Source organism: Gopherus flavomarginatus, chromosome 6 (assembly GCF_025201925.1).
Source record: "Gopherus flavomarginatus isolate rGopFla2 chromosome 6, rGopFla2.mat.asm, whole genome shotgun sequence".
Taxonomy (NCBI): Eukaryota; Metazoa; Chordata; order Testudines; family Testudinidae; genus Gopherus; species Gopherus flavomarginatus.
In genome coordinates this window covers 69573716-69592125 of record NC_066622.1, presented here as the reverse complement: position 1 = coordinate 69592125, position 18410 = coordinate 69573716, and the positions used below count along the sequence as shown (strand labels likewise).

Below are 18410 nucleotides of genomic sequence, written 5' to 3'. Positions count from 1 at the left end.
TTGTAAGAAATAGTTTGAGACAATCACTGCCCCAAGGAGCGTACAACTTAAATAGACATGAATGAAACCAGTTTAAGAAATGAATGATTTTCCCTGCTATTTTAGAGACGGGGAACTTAGCCATAAGTTCACCTGCCTCTTGCAATATTTAATGCAGCACTAAGGGATACACTGACGTTGCCTCTGCCCATCTGGTGAATTGTAAGTGGGAGACGAGAATGCACTGAGACCCTTCCCCACCCCTGGTACCACAGTAATGCTGCTACTTCTACTTGTGCGCCCTGAGCCAAGGGGCAGCTATTGCTGTTGGGAATGAGTCAAAGAGAATGGACGGGTGAGGGACACGAGCAGGGGTCTGGTGCATGACGAAAATGCTGCTTCTGGATGTTCCCATGAGCACTGTGCTCTCAGGTTAGAGGAGTGAACTCTTGCCGATAATTACCAGGAATGTTGTGCTGCTCCCTCTGACGCTGCAGCCCCAGGTTAGCTCTCAGTTACCAGCCCCATGTGTTCCTTGTGCTTATGGGGAAGGGAGAACCTGAAACGGAAGCTAAGATGTCACTGGTGAGCCAGTGGGAAATTCAGCCTCTCCAGCTGTGTGAGCTGAGCTGTGGGGCCTGCTTAGCGCACTCTGAAGGCGGAAAGAAGACCTATCCCCCCTGCTGTTGAGCTGGGAGCCTTTATTCCTTCCCTAGCACAACAACTGTGTATTTACACTGCACAGCCCGGGCTGGCAGCGCCAAGAGGAGATTGCTGTGCTCTAGGATTTAGTGATAATTAGGGCCCTACCAAATTCACGGCCATGAAAAACCCATCACGGACCGTGAAATCTGGTCTCCCCCCTGAAATCTGGCCTTTTGTGTGCTTTTACTCTATACTATACAGATTTCACAGGGGAGGCCAGTGTTTCTCAAAGTGGGGGCTCTGACCAAAAAGGGAGTTGCAGGGGAGGCGCAATGTTATTTTAAGGGGGGGTCACCATATTGCCACCCTTACGTCTGCACTGCCTTCTTAACTGGGTGGCTGGAGAGCAGTGGTTGTTGGCCAGGAGCTCAGCTTTGAAGGCAGCGCCCTGCCAGCAGCAGCACAGAAGTAAGAGTGGCAGTACTATACCATGCCATCCTTGCTTCCGCGTTGCTGCATTCAAAGCTGGGCAGCCGGAGAGTGGCAGCTGCTGACTGAGGGTCCAGCTCTGCAGGCAGCAGTGCAGAAGTACGGGTGGCAATACCAAAAAATGATGGCCCCTGGTCAGACCACAGTGTGCTAAGAAGCAGAGCAGAGTGAAAATTGATTGCCAGCAGAAAAAGTGGTGTTTGTTTAATTTAGCATGTGAGAGGTAAGAGTAGTGATTGGGGCAGCCCTAACCCACCCTCCTCAGGGATTATTGCGGTCAGCCCCACCTTGCCCTGAGGTGGGAGATCCACAATGTCCCCGTGCTGCCAGTGACTCTGATGCCGGGGGTGAAGACACTGAATTGAAACTGACTCCAGGTCCGGCGCCACCATTTAGGCAGCCTAGGCAATCGCCTAGGCACCAGAAGAATTGGTAGGCGCCGTTTTGCCTGAGGAAGCGGCAGGCGGCTCCGGTGGAGCTGCCGCAGTGGAGCCTGAGGAGGGTCCGGTGCTCCGCGGCTCCGGTGGAGCTGCCGCAGTGGTGCCTGCGGAGGGTCCGGTGCTCCACGGCTCTGGTGGACCTCCCGCAGGCATCACTGCGGCAGCTCCACCGGAACCACGGAGCACCGGACCCTCTGCAGGCACCACTGTGGCAGCTCCAGCGGAGCCGTGGGACTAGCGCGCGAGGCGGCGAAATTGCCGTGCGCCTAGGGCGCTCAAACCCCTAGCGCCGGTCCTGAGCCTAGGCAATCACCTAGGGCACCAGAATTATTCGGGAGGCAGCATTTTGTCGGGGGGGCGGCAGGCGGCTCCGGTTGACCTGCCGCAGGCATTCCTGTGGAGGGTCCGTTGGTCCGCGGCTCCGGTGGAGCTGTCGCAGTCATGCCTGCGGACAGTTGGTTGCTCGCGCAGCTCCGGTAGATCTCCCACAGGCATGCCTGTGGCAGCTTCACCAGAGCCACGGACTAACGGACACCCCGCAGGAATGACTGCGGCAGCTCCACCGGAGCCACGGAATCAGTGCGGGGGGCAGTGAAATGGCTGTGCGCCTAGGGCGCGTGAAACCCTAGCGCCGGTCCTGACTGACTCTTTGTAGTTTTATTTTGCTCCAGGGTGGCCCTTTGACGCCACCCTCTTCCTTACCCACGCACTCTCCAATGTCATCTGCTCCACTGTCTTTTGGGACCGGTTTGACTATGAAGATAAGAAATTTGTTATTTTAATTAATCTCATACAGGAAAATGACAAGCTCCAGAGCTCTCTCTGGACAGCGGTATGTTCAGGGGTTTATTCCATTCTCCTTATTTATACTGGGGGAGGGGACAGAGATTTCTTTCTTTAACTATTAATTTTCCTTAAGCAAGTGTTAATTCAGATTCCCATAATGGTCTTATTCTCTTCATTAGGATGAAGCTACTGCGAAACCCAGCCTCAAACTTGTTTCTAAGTCTTGTTTAAAATCCCACACAAAACACTTCATTAGCCCAGAATTAAGTTTGCTTATGGACTTTCACTGTCAATATTACTGGTAAAAATCAAGCAAGTTGCCAGTTAAAATATTAACATCCACACCAGTGACATGTCACATGCCTTATCATATAAGCAACATGATAGTGAATCTGAAGATATTTCTCACCTCCAAAGCAAACTTCCTTTCATTTCCAGCTCACAGCCAGCCACCAGACACACCCTCATTCCTGAAAACCTCGCTAATTGCGCAATGAAGGGCCAAACTCTTTGTTGGCATCACTCAGTTAAAATAAAGGGAGTTACACCACAGCAGAGAATGTGACCCTTTTACTGCCACCTCTGGAAGTCTAACATATATTTTCCTTTTAAAGGCTACATGGTTTATTACTGCTTAAGAAAATTTGTGATCAGAGCTAAGGTTGGGTACTTGAGTGTTTTGTTTTGTTTTGTTTTTCAAGAAAAGGATGTGTGTACTGGGGCTGGTTTTATGTGGGGAAAAAATGGAGCATACCTTAGCTGATATGATTGAAGGTCACTGCTGTTTTTGTGAGGAATTTATGTATGTTTGATAGTATTACTTAGTGGAGTTTGCAATGATCTGTGGAATCCATTTTCATAAGAAGGTGTCAAAGAAATGTTGTATCGTTCTGCTGTACTTGATTCATTTGAGTGAACACTATGACTGTTGTGCCCAGATATATCAAACTGTGTTTTTCTTTCATCCTTTATAGCTGCGCTCTTTTTTCCCGACTCTCATGGATTACATCCCTGGGCCTTATCGGAGGATATTTAAAAAATGCTCAGGAGTTCAGAAGATCTGGAGAGAGTGAAGACGCACAAAGAGTCTCTGGATCCCAACTACCCTCAAGACTTTATTGATGTTTTCCTCGTCAAAATGGGAGAGGTATGTGAAGGCAGTAGCCCTTTTGTTTTCCTGTGGAGTGGGTTATACATATCATCGGGATTAATTTGTTAAGCAACAACATAGGACATGGCTTTGAAGAAGGCCCAAAGGGAAGACATGCTCTCTGCCCAAGGAAGATACATTATAATGGTCAAACTCTGCTCTCCTCCTTCATGTATAAAAAAAAAAAAAAGTCAGCGTATTGCACAGAAAAGACCCAATGCACCACGATAATACATTTGTAATATCAGGTGCTATGGGCCACTTTTGCGGGATTTTTATAATGATCAGAGGTGGGTCACCTGCTGGGTAGAAGGATATATATCTGAATATCTCAATATATCCTACAGTTTTACCATCAAGAATCAAAGATTGTCACCAAATCTTTTTTCAGGAGCAAAAGACTATCCAGTCAGAATTTAATGTGGAAAGTTTGGCACGAAGCACAATAGAGTTATTTGTCGGTGGAACAGGGACAACCAGCATCACTCTGATATATGGACTCTTATTCTTCTGAAATACCCCGAAATAGAAGGTAAAAGTCTTCCTTTCTGAAACACACAAAATGTTAGGTCCTCGGGGGATGTGAGGAATGCATGGACCAGTAAATGGATATAGACATCTCCCCTTTAGTCACCAAAATGCACCATGCCTGGCCTGTTGCTGTAACATGGTGGTGGCTCATTAGTTTATGTGAAGTGAGTTGAAGATGTGTTTGGGGGGGGGGGCGTTTCTACTCCAGTTTCCTGCAGGCAGGAGTTCTCATCCAAAAAGCACCATTACAATGGATATTACTTGTCCCCGTATTGACAGTCTGAGCAAAGGATCCAAAGGCTGAATAGGCCGTTGTGATTGAATTCCTCTCTCAGTCCAGATCAGTGAAGTTTGACCAGGTTTGTTATAATCCCAAACTGCAGATAGTGTGACACAATGGTGGGCAAATCTATGGGAATCCTCTTCTTTACCATTGTAATTAAGCCTCATTAATCTGATGACAGAGAAAATTCACAAAGAGATTGACCGTGTGATTGGCCAAAGTCGAAGCCCCTGCATGGTGGATCGAAGCCAGATGCCCTACACAGATGCTGTGGTACATGAAATCCAGAGATTCATCGCTCTTGTCCCATTAAGTGTCTCACTTGCTGTGGCTAGAGATGTTCATCTCAAACAGTATGTTATTCCCAAGGTCAGTTCTCAATGTGTCTGTGAAGGGTCGAGTTCTTTTACCTTTTTCTCTTCTTAATTTTGAATAATTCGCAATGGAAATGCTTCAGTTAGATTTTGTGTGGTGGTTTTTTTGTTGCTGATTTACCAATATTATACCAATTATTATTGAATCCCTCCAAGCCTCTGCATGAATCAGATCAGCAGTTTGCAGTCTGCAGACTGGGCTTTCAGTCCAGGAAAGGGTTTCAGATTCTAGCTGTGGCATTTCGATATGGAATAGAAAATGCATTTAGCAATGGTAATCACTAAGGTTTTGATATCAAACTAGCAGGCAGAAACATTCTCTTCTTTTGAGGCCGAAGGGATTTTGTTTCTGGGGAAATTTCTTGGCACAATTAGTTCACACGCAGAACATCATAGAAAATGGAAATGACTGAATATATTTAAAAAGTATTAGAGCCCTCCCAACCTTATTTCTGGAACTGAATGCAAGCCAATCAATACAAATACAAAAACAAAAAACTACACTTCAAGCTTAAGGTATTTTTAATAGTGAGCCAAGCTTACACAGTTAATTCTTGGTTTTTGTTTACTAAATAATGAAAAATAGACTTAGATTTATATTAAATAGACTAATAGATTCTAAGGACCATTGTGATTCTTTAGTCTGATATCCTATATATCATGGGCCATGGGACTTGTCCAAGAGCAGATCTTTTAGAAAAACATCCAATCTTGATTTTAAGAAATTGTCAGTGATGGAGAATCCACCACGTCCCTTGAGAAATTGTTCCGATGGGTAATTACTCTAACTGTTGAAAACTTCCACCTTATTTCTAGTCTGAAATTGTCTAGCTTCAGCTTCCAGTGACTAGATCATGTTACACCTCTCTCTGATAGATTGGGGAGCCCATTATTAAATATTTGTTCACCATGCACTTATAGATACTTATGGACTGTTATCAAGTCACTGATTAAGCTCCTTGAACATATCCCTATAAGACATGTTTTCTAATTCTTTAGTCATTTGAGTTGTGGGCGCCAGAATTGGACACAGTATTCCGGCAGGCGTCTCACCACTGCCAAATACATAGTCGAAATTCCCCTGTTTTGCATCCCAGGATAGCACTAGCTTATTTGGCCACAGCGTTACAGTAGGAGCTCACGTTCAGCTGTTTATGCACCACAACCCCCAAATCTTTTGAAAAGTCATTATTCTACTAGGATAAAGGCCCCATCCTGTAAATCTGGCCTGCCTTCTTTGTTCCCAGATATCTATATTTACATTTAGCTGTATTGAAATACATATTGTTTGCTTGCACCCATTTTACCAAGCAAGCTAGATTGCTCTGAATCAGTGACCTGTCTTCACTAGTTGCCACTCCCACAAGTTTTGTGTCATCTGCAAACTTTATCAGTGATGATTTTCTGTTTTCTTCTACGTCATTGTTAAAAATGTTAAATAGCATAGGGCCAAGAACCAGTCCCTGCAGGATCCCACTGAAAACAGACCTGCTCAATAACAATTTCCTATTTACAATTAAATTTTGAGATTTATCAGTTAGCCAGTTTTTAATCCATTTAATATGTGCCATATTAATTTTTTATTGTTCTGTTTTTTTAATCAAAATGTCATACGATACCAAGTCATGCCTTACAAAAGCCTAAGTATGTCGTTCTATTACCCTTATCAACCACCCTTCTAATCTCATCAAAAAAGGATATCAAGTTAGTTTGACAGAATCTATTTTCCATAACCGCATATTGATTTGCATTAATTACACTATCCTCCTTTAGTTATTTATTAATCTAGCCCCACAATATCTGCTTTATTATCTTGTCTGGGATCGATGTCAGGCTGATAGACCGGTGATTAACCAGCTGATCCCACTGACCCTTTTTAAAAATTGGCACAGCATTGGCTTTCTTCCAGTTTTCTGGAACTTCCTCACTACCCCAAGACTTATTGAAAATCAGCATGGTCCACCAAGTGCCACGACCAGCTCTTTTAGAACTCTCGAATGCAAGTTACCTGGACCTGCTGATTTCAAAATATCTAACTTTAGTAGCTTCTGCTTAACATCCTCCAAAGATACTGGTGGACAGATATACAAGGCCAGCAAGGACGATTGTGATCATCTAGTCTGACCTGTATAACATAGGCCAGAGGACTTCCCAGAAATAATTTATTTGATGTAGCTTCTCTCTCACTGGCAGGGGTATTTTGCTGGGTCTGATATGCTGAATAATAATACTTATCTGCTGTATCTCAAAGCACTTTACCAAGAGGAGGTAGTATCGCTATCCCCATTTTACAGAGGGGGGCAACAGGAGCTCTGACACCAAAAGTGACTTCCCAAAGTCACTCAATGTATTCTAGATCTGCCAGTGAGTAGTACAAAGGGTGAACTGCTGTGCAGTGGGTATAACTGTGCTCATGAAATTTTAATATTTCTGCTTCTGGTTGAAAGCATAATGATCAGGAGATGCAAGTGTAACCCTTCTGCCAGGCCGAATTGATAGCAGCAAGGGCCGGGTTCAATACATAGAGGTTCCTTCCCTACAATGTAATGCAGAACCAGCTCAAGCCTCCACCCAGTGACCTGGAAAAATCTTACACACCCCTGGGTGCCTCGAAGAGGCAATACTTCCCCTCTCGCAAGCACAGAGTCTCGGTGTAGCAGAAAATGTTTTATAACATGAGATAAACAACATAGCATTAAATTGAGAAAACACCTCAACTAGCATTCATAGACCAAACCATGAGCAAAGACCCACCCCAGGATATTGAGCCGTGTCCTCTTCCCTGGGCTCTTGAGTCCAGCAACCCCAAAATCAACCCAAGACTCCAAAGTCCAATACCCCAAATGTCCCTAGAGTCCAGCAACCTAAAGATCACCCACAGTCCCAAAAGTCCAGCAACCCAAAAGTCTCTGTCCCGGGTCAGTGCAGCCACAGAGTTCAAGAGTCTATCTGCAGAGGTTTTCCCCCTGCCAGCCTGGGTAGAAAGGGGCACCTTACGTGGTCCGGGGCCAACTGCCCTGCCTCTCTGTGGGATTCTGCTTCTGCCTTCCCCACGAACTGCTCAGCTCTGCTCCACTCCACCCTGCCAGCTGCTCTGCTCCACAAGCTATCCCGTGATCTGCTCCAGCTGTCCCCGCAAACTGCTCAGCTCTGCTCGCTCCATGGGCACTCTAATTGTCCCTCAAACTGCTGCGCTCCGCCAGCTGATCTGCTCCTCAATATAGTTTTAGGCTCCATCACTAGTTAGTACAGCTCTTTAGTGATTTCAGCTCTTAGTGAGTTCAGCTCAGGAACCTGTAACTTAGATTCTTAAGGAGATCAAAAATCAGCTCTGGTATTCAACAGTGGAGAGAGAAGGAGGTGCAATTGATGCTTCTGTCTCACACAAGGAGCCCACTCCTTTGTCTAGCGAGTGCCACTCAGTTGATGGTGAGACTCCCTGTCACAAAGCAGTTTCACAGTTCCTCATCCACACAATCAGGGTGACAACACTCCACTCCTCCCGCCCCAACAACAAAGAAACTGGGGATCCCACAGCTGCCAAAGCAACCATCCCAGGCTGCTGTGGGCTATGCCATGCGGGATGGGTGTGCCTATGCAAACATGATCAGCCCCTGAAATTCTTTTCCACACTCGCCATAATTCACCACCAGATGTTAGGGTAGAGCTCATCTTGACTCTGTTTACACAAGGAAATGAAGAAAAACAAAGATGGATTCTGCAGTCCAGCTCAGTGAATTTTGGAGGCTTCTCTCTTTTGGATAGTATCCACTGTAACTCTTTTCTTCTGCAGTTGCTAATTCAGGGCACCATGATATTCCCTGCACTCAAGTCAGTTCTATATAACAGCAGGGAATTTCCAAACCCAGAGCAATTTAACCTGGGACATTTCTTGGATGAAAATGATGCCTTTCAGAAGAGTGACTTCTTCCTGCCTTTTTCTGTACATAAAATAAGCCATTGTATTTCAAATCCTAGACTGTCTTCTGGCTTTCCCTTGAACTTCCTAGTGTCTCTCAGACTATTTCGTGCATTTTTTTTTCACGTGGCCTATGATGCAGAGTCTGTCCTGCTAGCAAAGCATCTATCCGTCTTTAAAGAGTGTCACTTTCCGTTCCTTGGTCTGAAATGAGTTTTTTGACTAACTACACACTCCCTTCTCTGCGTTCTGCCTGGCAACTTTGTGTCTTGCTTTGTGTGGTGTCTGTTGGGTACAGATTAATCCATGATCAAACAAGCAGATAACACTAAAATTGAAGGGGGTACCAAACATACAGTAAGACAAAGCCAACTGCATAGACAGCTGGAGAGAGATCCTAGAAATGCGTGGTTGGAAGGGACCTCGACAGGACCATGTAAATTTAGACCATCCATGACAGATATTTGTCCAGCCTGTTCTTAAAACCTTCCAGTGATGGGGATTCCATCACCTCACTTGGAAGCCTGTTCCACAGTTTGACTCTCTGTATAGTTAAAAAAGTTTTCCTAATATCTAACCTAAATCTCCCTTCTTGCAGATTAAGCCCATTACTACTTGTCCTACCTTCAGTGGACATGGAAAACAATTGATCCCAGTTCTTTTACTAACAGTCCTTCACATATTTGAAGACTGTTATCAGGTCCCTCCTCAATCTTCTTTCATCAAGACTAAACATGCCCAGTTTTGTTAACCTTTCCTTAGTGATCAGGTTTTCTAAACCTTTGATCATTTTTGTTGCTCTCTTCAGCACTCTCTTTAATTTATCCACATCTTTCCTAAAGCGTGGTGCCCAGAATTGGATAGGGTACTTCGGCTGAGACCTCACTAGTGCTGAGCAGAGTAGGAGAGTTACCTCCGTGTCTTATATACAATACTCTTGTTAATACACCCCAGAATGTTATTAGCCTTCTTTGCAGCTGCATCACATGGTTGACTGATATTCAGTTTGTGAACCACTATAACCCTTCCACCACCTGCATCCTTTTCAGCAGTACTACTGCTTAGCTAGCTAGTCCCCATTTTATAGTTGTGCAGTATAAATGTTCATATATTATAAGCATATTCTCCAGTCCATTATCCAAGTCATTAATGAAAATATTAACTAGTACTGGACGCAAGAAAGGTCCTTCCTGGACCCCAGTATATACACACCCTTGCAGTCTGAAAGCAAACCATTGATAGCTTTTCTCTGAGTACATTTTTTTTTCAAACAGTTCTGAACCCATCTTATAGTAATTTCATCTTTAGCAAACATTTCCCTAGTTTGCTAATGAGAATGTCATGAGAATCTGTGTCAAAAGCCATATTAAAACAAAGTTATATCACATCTACTGCTTCCCCTCTGTTCTCTAGGTTAGTAACCCTGTTAAAGAAGGAAATCTGGTTGTTTTGGCAGTGATTTGCTCTTGACAAATCCATGCTGGCTATTCCTTATAACCCCTATTATCTTCTAGGTATTTACCAATCGATTATTTAATACTTTGTTCCAGTATCTTTCCAGGCTGACTGGTCGATAATTCCCCAGGTCCTCTTTCTTCCACTTGTTAGAGATAGGTACTATGTTTTTCCATTTCCAGACTTCTGGGACCTCACCCATCTTCCATGAGTTCTCAAAGATAATTGCTAACAGTCCTGAGATTGCTTCAGCTAGTCCCTTAATTTCATTGGCCTCTGCTGACTTGAATATGTCTAACTTATCTAAATATTCTTTAACCTGTTCTCCCCCTATTTTGGAGTGCATTTCTTTCCTCTTGTTATTTACATTAAATGTGTTGAATATGTGGTCACCATTCACCTTCCCAGTGAAGACTGAAGCAGAAGGGGCATTAAATACCTCAGCCTTCTTGATCTCATCAAGGGGCTACATAACTTCTCTACTTGAATCTAAGTTACCGAGCTTCCCTGTCACTCTGTTAACAGTGTCCTTTCAGCCTTCTTCCTCCATCCTGCTACTCAGGACACCTACACCTCCGTACTTGTTACTTCTCCCCTTCTACTCAATCACCACCATAGTCACTGCCCCAAAAAACTGTTTAGCTCATTTGGAATGTGGATAATGTATTCCTCAAACCCCACATCTTGCTGCCCCCCACATCTTCCCACCCTTCACCCCAAACTGCCTCTAAATCGTCAATATAAGGAACTCAGTTCTTCAAATTATCTGTAAGCGGCTTCTTAAACCCTCATACTTTCATACCTTACTGAACTCTGAGAAACAGCCATTATCCTCCATGCACTTGCCCTGAATCACTCTGTGCATGTAACTTTAATCCTGAGATTTTGCTCCCATAATAACCATATTTAAAATGTGCTGCAAAGAAAGATCTCCAGCATCGACTCAAAATTCCTTTTTCATTGCAGGGAAGCGGATTTGCGTGGGAGAGGGTCTGGCTCGGGTGGAGCTCTTTTTGGTACTGACAACGATTTTGCAGAACTGTACAATTGACTCAAAAAGCCGCGTAGAATAATCATGCAGAGTTTCTAGACAGGCTCAGGTTGGAACAGAAGCTGGGTATGATTTAGTTCATTTGTGAGTTGGTTGACAACTATGGAAACTTTGTTAGGAAGCTCTAAGGCTTCTTTATTGACAAAGAGTTGGTAACTGTGTCCAGCTTTTAGGATATAGATATTTAAGCCTGGCTGTAAAGGCTCTGGCTAAACAGCAGAGGCAGCCATAAGCTGGGAAGTGTGCAGTCACATCCTTACATTTTAAACTAGGCACAGTGAAATAAGGCAATCTGGGGCTGTTAGGTAGGTGATCCAATCTATCACCTCCACAGAAAGGGAAGAGCCAAGAAGATGTAAAAGAAAATTTACTTTGATACTTTTCTGTCTGGTAAGAACTCACTTTTTAATAGACACAGCTGGGAAACCGTTATGTCGGTATAGATGTGGTTGTGAAATCCTCACTTCTGTATTGTTTTGTCATTATAGTTCCCACTTTGTTATGTTTATTTGCATGATCTCTGTCTGGTTCTGTGATTGTTTTTGTCTGCTGTATAATTAATTTTGCTGGGTGCAAGCTAATTAAGGTGGTGTGATATAATTGGTTAGCTAATCATGTTACAATACGTTAGGATTGGTTAGGTAAATTTTAGTAGAATGATTGGTTAAGGTATAGCTGAGAATATTATTATATAAACTAGGGACAAACAGGAAGTAAGTTGGAATTTGAAAATAAGGAAAAAGGAACTTAGATTTAAGCTTGCTGGAAGTTCACCCCAATAAACATCGAATTGTTTTCACCTTCGGACTTCGGGTATTGTTGCTCTCTGTTCATGCGAGAAGGGCCAGGGAAGTGGGAAAGTGAAGGAATAAGCTTTCTAACAAGAACCAATGAGAATAAATTGTGATGATGTAATGCTTTTGGCTCAATAGCCTACTTTGATAGGCAGAGTTTATGTGGCATTGGACTGAACTAAAGTTCTCCCTCCCCTGCTCGTTCATGCAAGTTAATTAAGCACAGTGTTAATAAAGTTGCTTCTCATAATTTTCCAACTCATCTCAACACTTCCATATATTTTCATATTTATGTAGTTTTGTGATACATGTTCCAGGGCTAGGACCAAGCTGGGAGGTGCAGATTCATTCACCGAATAGTCACTGAACCAACAAGACATGATGCCAATTTAGATTTGGTATTGGGAGGTACTGAGGACCTCATGGAACAACTGTTTGTAGGGGACAATCTTGGTTCTAGTGATCATAAGCTAATTCAGTTTAAACTAAATGAATGGGAAAACAAAAATTGATCTGCAACTAGGGCCCTGGATTTCAAAAGTGCTGACTTTAAAAACTTAAGAGAATTAGTTAGGGAAGTGGACTGGACTGAAGAACTCTATGATTTGAATGTGGAGAAGACAACGTTACAGAAACTATCTGAAGGCTGCATCCCAAGAAAGGGGCGAAAAAATTGCTGGGAAGGGCTCCAGACGAAGCTGGATGAGGAAGCATCTCAAACAAGTGATTAAGAGAAAGCAGAAAGCGTACAAGGAATGGAAGATAGGCTGGATCAGCAAGGAAAGCTACCTCTTGGAGGTCAGAAATTGTAGGGATAAAGTGAGAACTGCCAAAAGTTAAGCAGAGTTGTACCTTGCAAAGGGAATTAAAACCAATAGTAAAAGGTTTTTTTGGCCATAATAATAATTAGAAAACAAGGAAAAAAGAAGTGGGACTGTTAAGCACTGAGGATGAGGTGGAGGCTCCCAGGCTGCAGACTAACAGGCTCCCAGACTGCAGTGTCAGGTTGTGCTGCACCACAGCACTTTACTCTGGTTTGCTGTTAAAGTGCCCTTTCAAAGCCTCCCTAAGTCATGTAACTCTGCATTGAGCTCGTCTGGTAGCTCCTGTGTCCGGCTGTTTAAACTCAGCAAACAGCTGCTCCACCTCCACCCCGAGGCAAGTTCTCCCTCTTTGCTTCAGAGGTGTTATGCAGGATGCAACAGGCAGCTATAACCTTTGTGATATTTTTTGCGCTCAGATCCAATCCAATAAGTAAACAACACCAGCGTCCTTTCCATACACCAAACACACATTCAACTGTCATTCTGCAGCTGCTGAGCTTGTTGTTGAGGCTCTCACGGTGGCCAGTGTATGTCTTCATGAACCGGGGGAGTAAGACGTAGACTGGATCCCCCAGGATCTCTACTGCAATTTCAAAATTGTCAGTGGTTATCAGCTGGTCAGGACAGAATGTCCCTGCTTGTAGCTTTCTGAATAGTCCTGTGTTCTTAAAGAGGCAAGCATCACTCATCTTCCCTGACTAGCCAACACAGATGTCAGTGAAGCATTCCCAGTGATCCATCAGCACTTGCATGATAATGGAAAAGTAGCCCTTTCTGTTGATGTACTCTGTGGCAAGGTGCTCTAGGGCCAAAATAGGGATATGCATGCTGTCTATTACTCCACTGTAGTTAGGGCTGCCCGGGGGCGCAAATGGGGCAATTTTCCCCAGGCCCACATGAGAATGTCCAAGGCTTGCCTCCGCCTTCCCCCATCCCCGGTGCCTCAGTGCACTACGTCCAGGAGCAGCTCTGGACAGAGCTAAAGCAGCCTGGCTCAGGCAGGGCCTGAGTGCCTTCCGCTCAGAGCCGCGTGGTAAGGGGGCAGGGCCTGAGCTCCTCCTGCTCAGAGCTGCATGGTAAGGGGATGGGTCTGTGAGCTCAGGTCCCATGGAGGCAGGCCACTGCAGCACTGTCCAGGGCTGCTCCTGGTTGCAGCACGCTGAGGCTCTGTGAGAGGGGGGAGTCGGGAGTAAGCAGCATGGTAAACACCTCTGAGCCGGACTCCCTGACCTCCCCCTCACCCAGCCCTGACCCCCAGCTCCGAGCCCAGTCTCTCTGAGCTGGGCAACCTCCAACCCCATCCCGCCACAGCCCTGACCCTCAGCTCTGAACCCAGCCCCTGTGAACCGAGCACCCCCCAACCCAGAACCCAGCTCCCCACCCAGCCTTTGGCAACAGCAGCACCACCCCCAGGCAGCAACAGCCCATTGGCACCAACCATCACCCAGTTACAGCCCATTATGTAACTGCAAATGTATACATACCATTAAAGCATCTAATCTTTTTATATAATGTATTTTGTGTATTTTCAAATCAGTAAAAATTAATTTTTGAATGTATTTCACTGGTTATTTTTGACATTTCCAAATACATGATACTATAGTATTGCAACTTATTTTTAAGAAAGGGGCCCCTGAAATTGCTTTATCCCAGGCCCCCTGAATCCTCTGGGTGGCCTTGACTGTACTTCAGGAACCCAAGAGTGCAAAGCCATTCACTATGTCCTGCACATTGCTGAGAGTCACAGTCTCATAGACTCATAGACTTTAGGGTCAGAAGGGACCAATATGATCATCTAGTCTAACCTCCTGCACAAAGCAGGCCACAGAACCCTACCCATCCACTTCTATAACAACCCCCTAACCCATGTCCGAGTTATTGAAGTCTTCAAATAGTGGTTTGAAGACCTCAAGCTGCAGAGAATCCACCAGCAGGTGACCCATGCCCCACGCTGCAGAGGAAGGCGACAAACCTCTAGGGCTTCTGCCAATCTGCCCCGGAGGAAAATTCCTTCCCAACCCCAAGTATGGCAATCAGCTAAACCCTGAGCATGTGGGCAAGATTCACCAGCCAGCACTCAGGAAAGAATTCTCTGCAGTAACTCAGATCCCATCCCATCCAACATCCCATCACAGACCACTGGGCATACTTATCTGCTGATAATCAAAGATCAATTGCCAAAATTAAGCTATCCCATCATACCATCCCTTCCATAAACTTATCAAGCTTAGTCTTTAAGCCAGATATGTCTTTTGCCCCCACTACTGCCCTTGGAAGGCTGTTCCAGAACTTCACTCCTCTAATGGTTATAAACCTTCATCTAATTTCAAGTCTAAATTTCCTAGTGTCCAGTTTATACCCATTTGTTCTTGTGTCTACATTGGTACTAAGCTTAAATAATTCCTCTCCCTCCCTAATATTAATCCCTCTGATATATTTATAAAGAGCAAGCATATCCCCCTTCAGCCTTCTTTGGCTAGACTAAACAAGCCAAGCTCTTTGAGTCTCCTTTCATAAGGCAGGTTTTCCATTCCTCTGATCATCCGAGTAGCCCATCTCTGAACCTGTTCCAGTTTGAATTCATCCTTCTTAAACATGGGAGACCAGAACTGCACACAGTATTCCAGATGAGGTCTCACCAGTGCCTTATATAACGGTACTAACACCTCCTTATCTTTGCTGGAAATACCTCACCTGATGCATCCTAAAACCGCATTAGCTTTTTTAACGGCCATATCAGATTGGCGGCTCATAGTCATCCTGTGATCAACCAATACTCCAAGGTCATTCTCCTCCTCTGTTGCTTCCAACTGATGTGTCCCCTATGTATATCTAAAATTCTTATTATTAATCCCTAAGTGCATGACCTTGCACTTTTCACTATTAAATTTCATCCTATTACTATTACTCCAGTTTACAAGGTCATCCAGATCTTCCTGTATGATATCCCGGTTCTTCTCCGTGTTAGCAATACTCCTCAGCTTTATGTCATCCGCAAACTTTATTAGCACATTCCCGCTTTCTGTGCCAAGGTCAGTAATGAAAAGGTTAAATAAGACTGGTCCCAAAACTGATCCTTGAGGAACACCACTAGTAACCTCCTTCCAGCCTGACAGTTCACCCTTCAGTATGACCCATTGGAGTCTCCCCTTTAACCAGTTCCTTATCCACCTCTCAATTTTCATATTGCATAGCAGGACACAATTAATGGTCCTGCACTCTTGTATGACAACTGCCCCCACAGTGTATTTTCCCACTTCACAATGACTTCCCACTGACTGGTAGCAATTCAGTGTTGCAAGTTTCCACAGTGTGCTTACCACTTGCTCCTCCATTGTCTATGGCTCTCAGTTTGGTGTCCCTGTGTTGGATTGCTGGGGTGAGCTCGGCACACAGATCCAGGAATGTGGCCTTGCACACCTGAAAGCTTTGCAGCCACTGCTTGTCATCCCAAACCAGCATTGCCATGCAATCCCACCAGCTAGTGTTCGCTGCTTGGGCCCAAAAGTGGTGCGCCACCATCTGCAGCTGCTCAATGAACACTAACAATCCCCGTGAATTAGTTCTCCCTATGTTTCACCGCAAACTGACTCCCAGAAAATCATCCAGTTCCCCATAGTACTTCACGCAGCTCTTCAAATACTGGAGGATTGTGTGTCCTGTGCGTTCAACGTGCGTGACAATCGTTCAGAGCTGTGCAGGCTCCATGCTTCTGTCAGAGCTGGTGGACAGCGACCAGTCCCACACGAGTTTGTGGGAAATTGAAACTAGGCATGAAAATTATAGGGATAGAGATGATATTAAGGGATGGAGATCACAGCATTATGGGATGTTGTTGCCTTGTGCCCAGTCACCTGTATATGACTTGTTTATGCCCCACCATGCATTGCAAAAACTACCCAAACAACAGTGCGCTGAACAGTGGCAGATTGCTTAGCTGGAGACCAGCCTATAGCTCATTACCCTGTACACTGGCACAAGCACTCTTGGCTAGTACACACTGTGCTGACACAGGAAGCCAAGTACGCACATGCATAATCAACGTACCAACTCTCAGCTGTACACCAATGTAACTCACACTGGCAAAATTTGTAGCAGAGACATGGCCACAGTCTACACAAGGCAGTGCTAACATGAGGCATACTGCCACTCTCAAGGTACACATGCACTGCTTTGCTTTGATCACACCCACATGGGGCTTGCACGCCCCCCTCCATTCACTTCATACCACAATCACTGCTCTGGCCAGCTGCTCCAACTAACTCTTCCACAATTCCATACACCTCAGCGAATGCAACTGGAGCGAATACAGATGATTCCCAGCTCCAGAGAGGCAGCTACCATTGTGTGGGTGATACCTTAACTCTACATTACCTGGTTTTCACAAGTTTGCATCTAAAATACCTTAACCCTTCAGTGCCTGGTTTTTGAGAAGTTTAAGTTTCGCTGAACTCAGTGTTCTAGAAGGACACAATTGGTCACTGGTTCTTTTCCCCACTATCCAGCCCGCACAGCTACATAGACCGACTCTTGAGCTGAAGAAAGTATGTCATTTATTTGTTGCTTCAGTTAGTGACCAGTCCATGAAATAGGGCATAGCAGAGGGTTAAATGCAAGTGCATCCCATTTCCAGGTGCTTCCCTTACATACATTGTTACAAAGCTATTCATTACATATTTGTAACCACTTTCTTGCCTAACACTATGATTAGTTTGCAAACTCCGTTTTTTTCTGATGCGAGTGGTCACCTGGTCAGGTTTCTAGCTCAGCTTTTCACCTGGCTGTTCTCTTTACTTGCCAGACAAGTTGGTATCTTTCCACATGTTCCAACATCTAAAATATACATGCTACATATTACATAGCCTCCAACAATATACTTTGGGACAACCTTAACTATATGCTCACCAAGTTTTTTGTCAGTATAAATATGTAATATTTCAGCTAACAGCCTGCCTCCATGCAATATTTATCAAAACTGAAGAAGTCCATGGAAGTCTAGACAGCTTTAGAGAGATTCACTTTATGATTAACTTTTATCCTCTCTGGACAAATACATGGGGAACAAAGACTGGAGGGGCAAACACATGATATACAAATAAAGTTTCAAGGGAGATCATTTCTAGTTTGATGTTAGGTCTCTTTTGATGGACCGTGACTAATCTAGTTTACCAAATGGAACTGAGAGAGGCTGTTGGCTCTCATGCTCAGTTCCACCATACAATATATAAAGTGTGGAATCTGAAATACTGGTGAACTCCTTGCTAAAACCCAGAATAATTGCTACATTCCGTAACTGAGCCTTTGGGAGCAACAACTATTTTCCTGGCAGTGTGCATCTCTTGCCTTCTTTTCCTTTCAGCATGAAAAAAGATGTCTGGAAGTTGGAAGCTGCCACCTGCCCTGTTGCTTTTCCCATCGCAGGAAATGCACTGCAGCTGAATACAAAGAATTTGCCCCCATCAGTGATTAACTTTTATCCTCTCTGGACAAATACACAGGGAACAAAGGCTGGAGGGGCAAACACACATGATATACAAGTAAAGGTTCAAGGGAGATCATTCCTAGTTTGATATCAGGTCTCTGTTGCAGAACAATGACTAATCTAGTTTACCAAACAGAACTGAGAGGCTATTGACTTGCATGCTCTGTTCCACCACATCATCTATAAAATGTAGAATATGAAATACCAG

At 44.5% G+C, this 18410-nt stretch overlaps 1 pseudogene; it reads left to right on the top strand.

Annotated features, from left to right (window-relative positions):
• Positions 1-11124, top strand: part of LOC127053885 (cytochrome P450 2H2-like) — a 124483-nt pseudogene extending 113359 nt beyond the window's left edge.
• The last annotated feature ends 7286 nt before the right edge of the window (positions 11125-18410 follow it).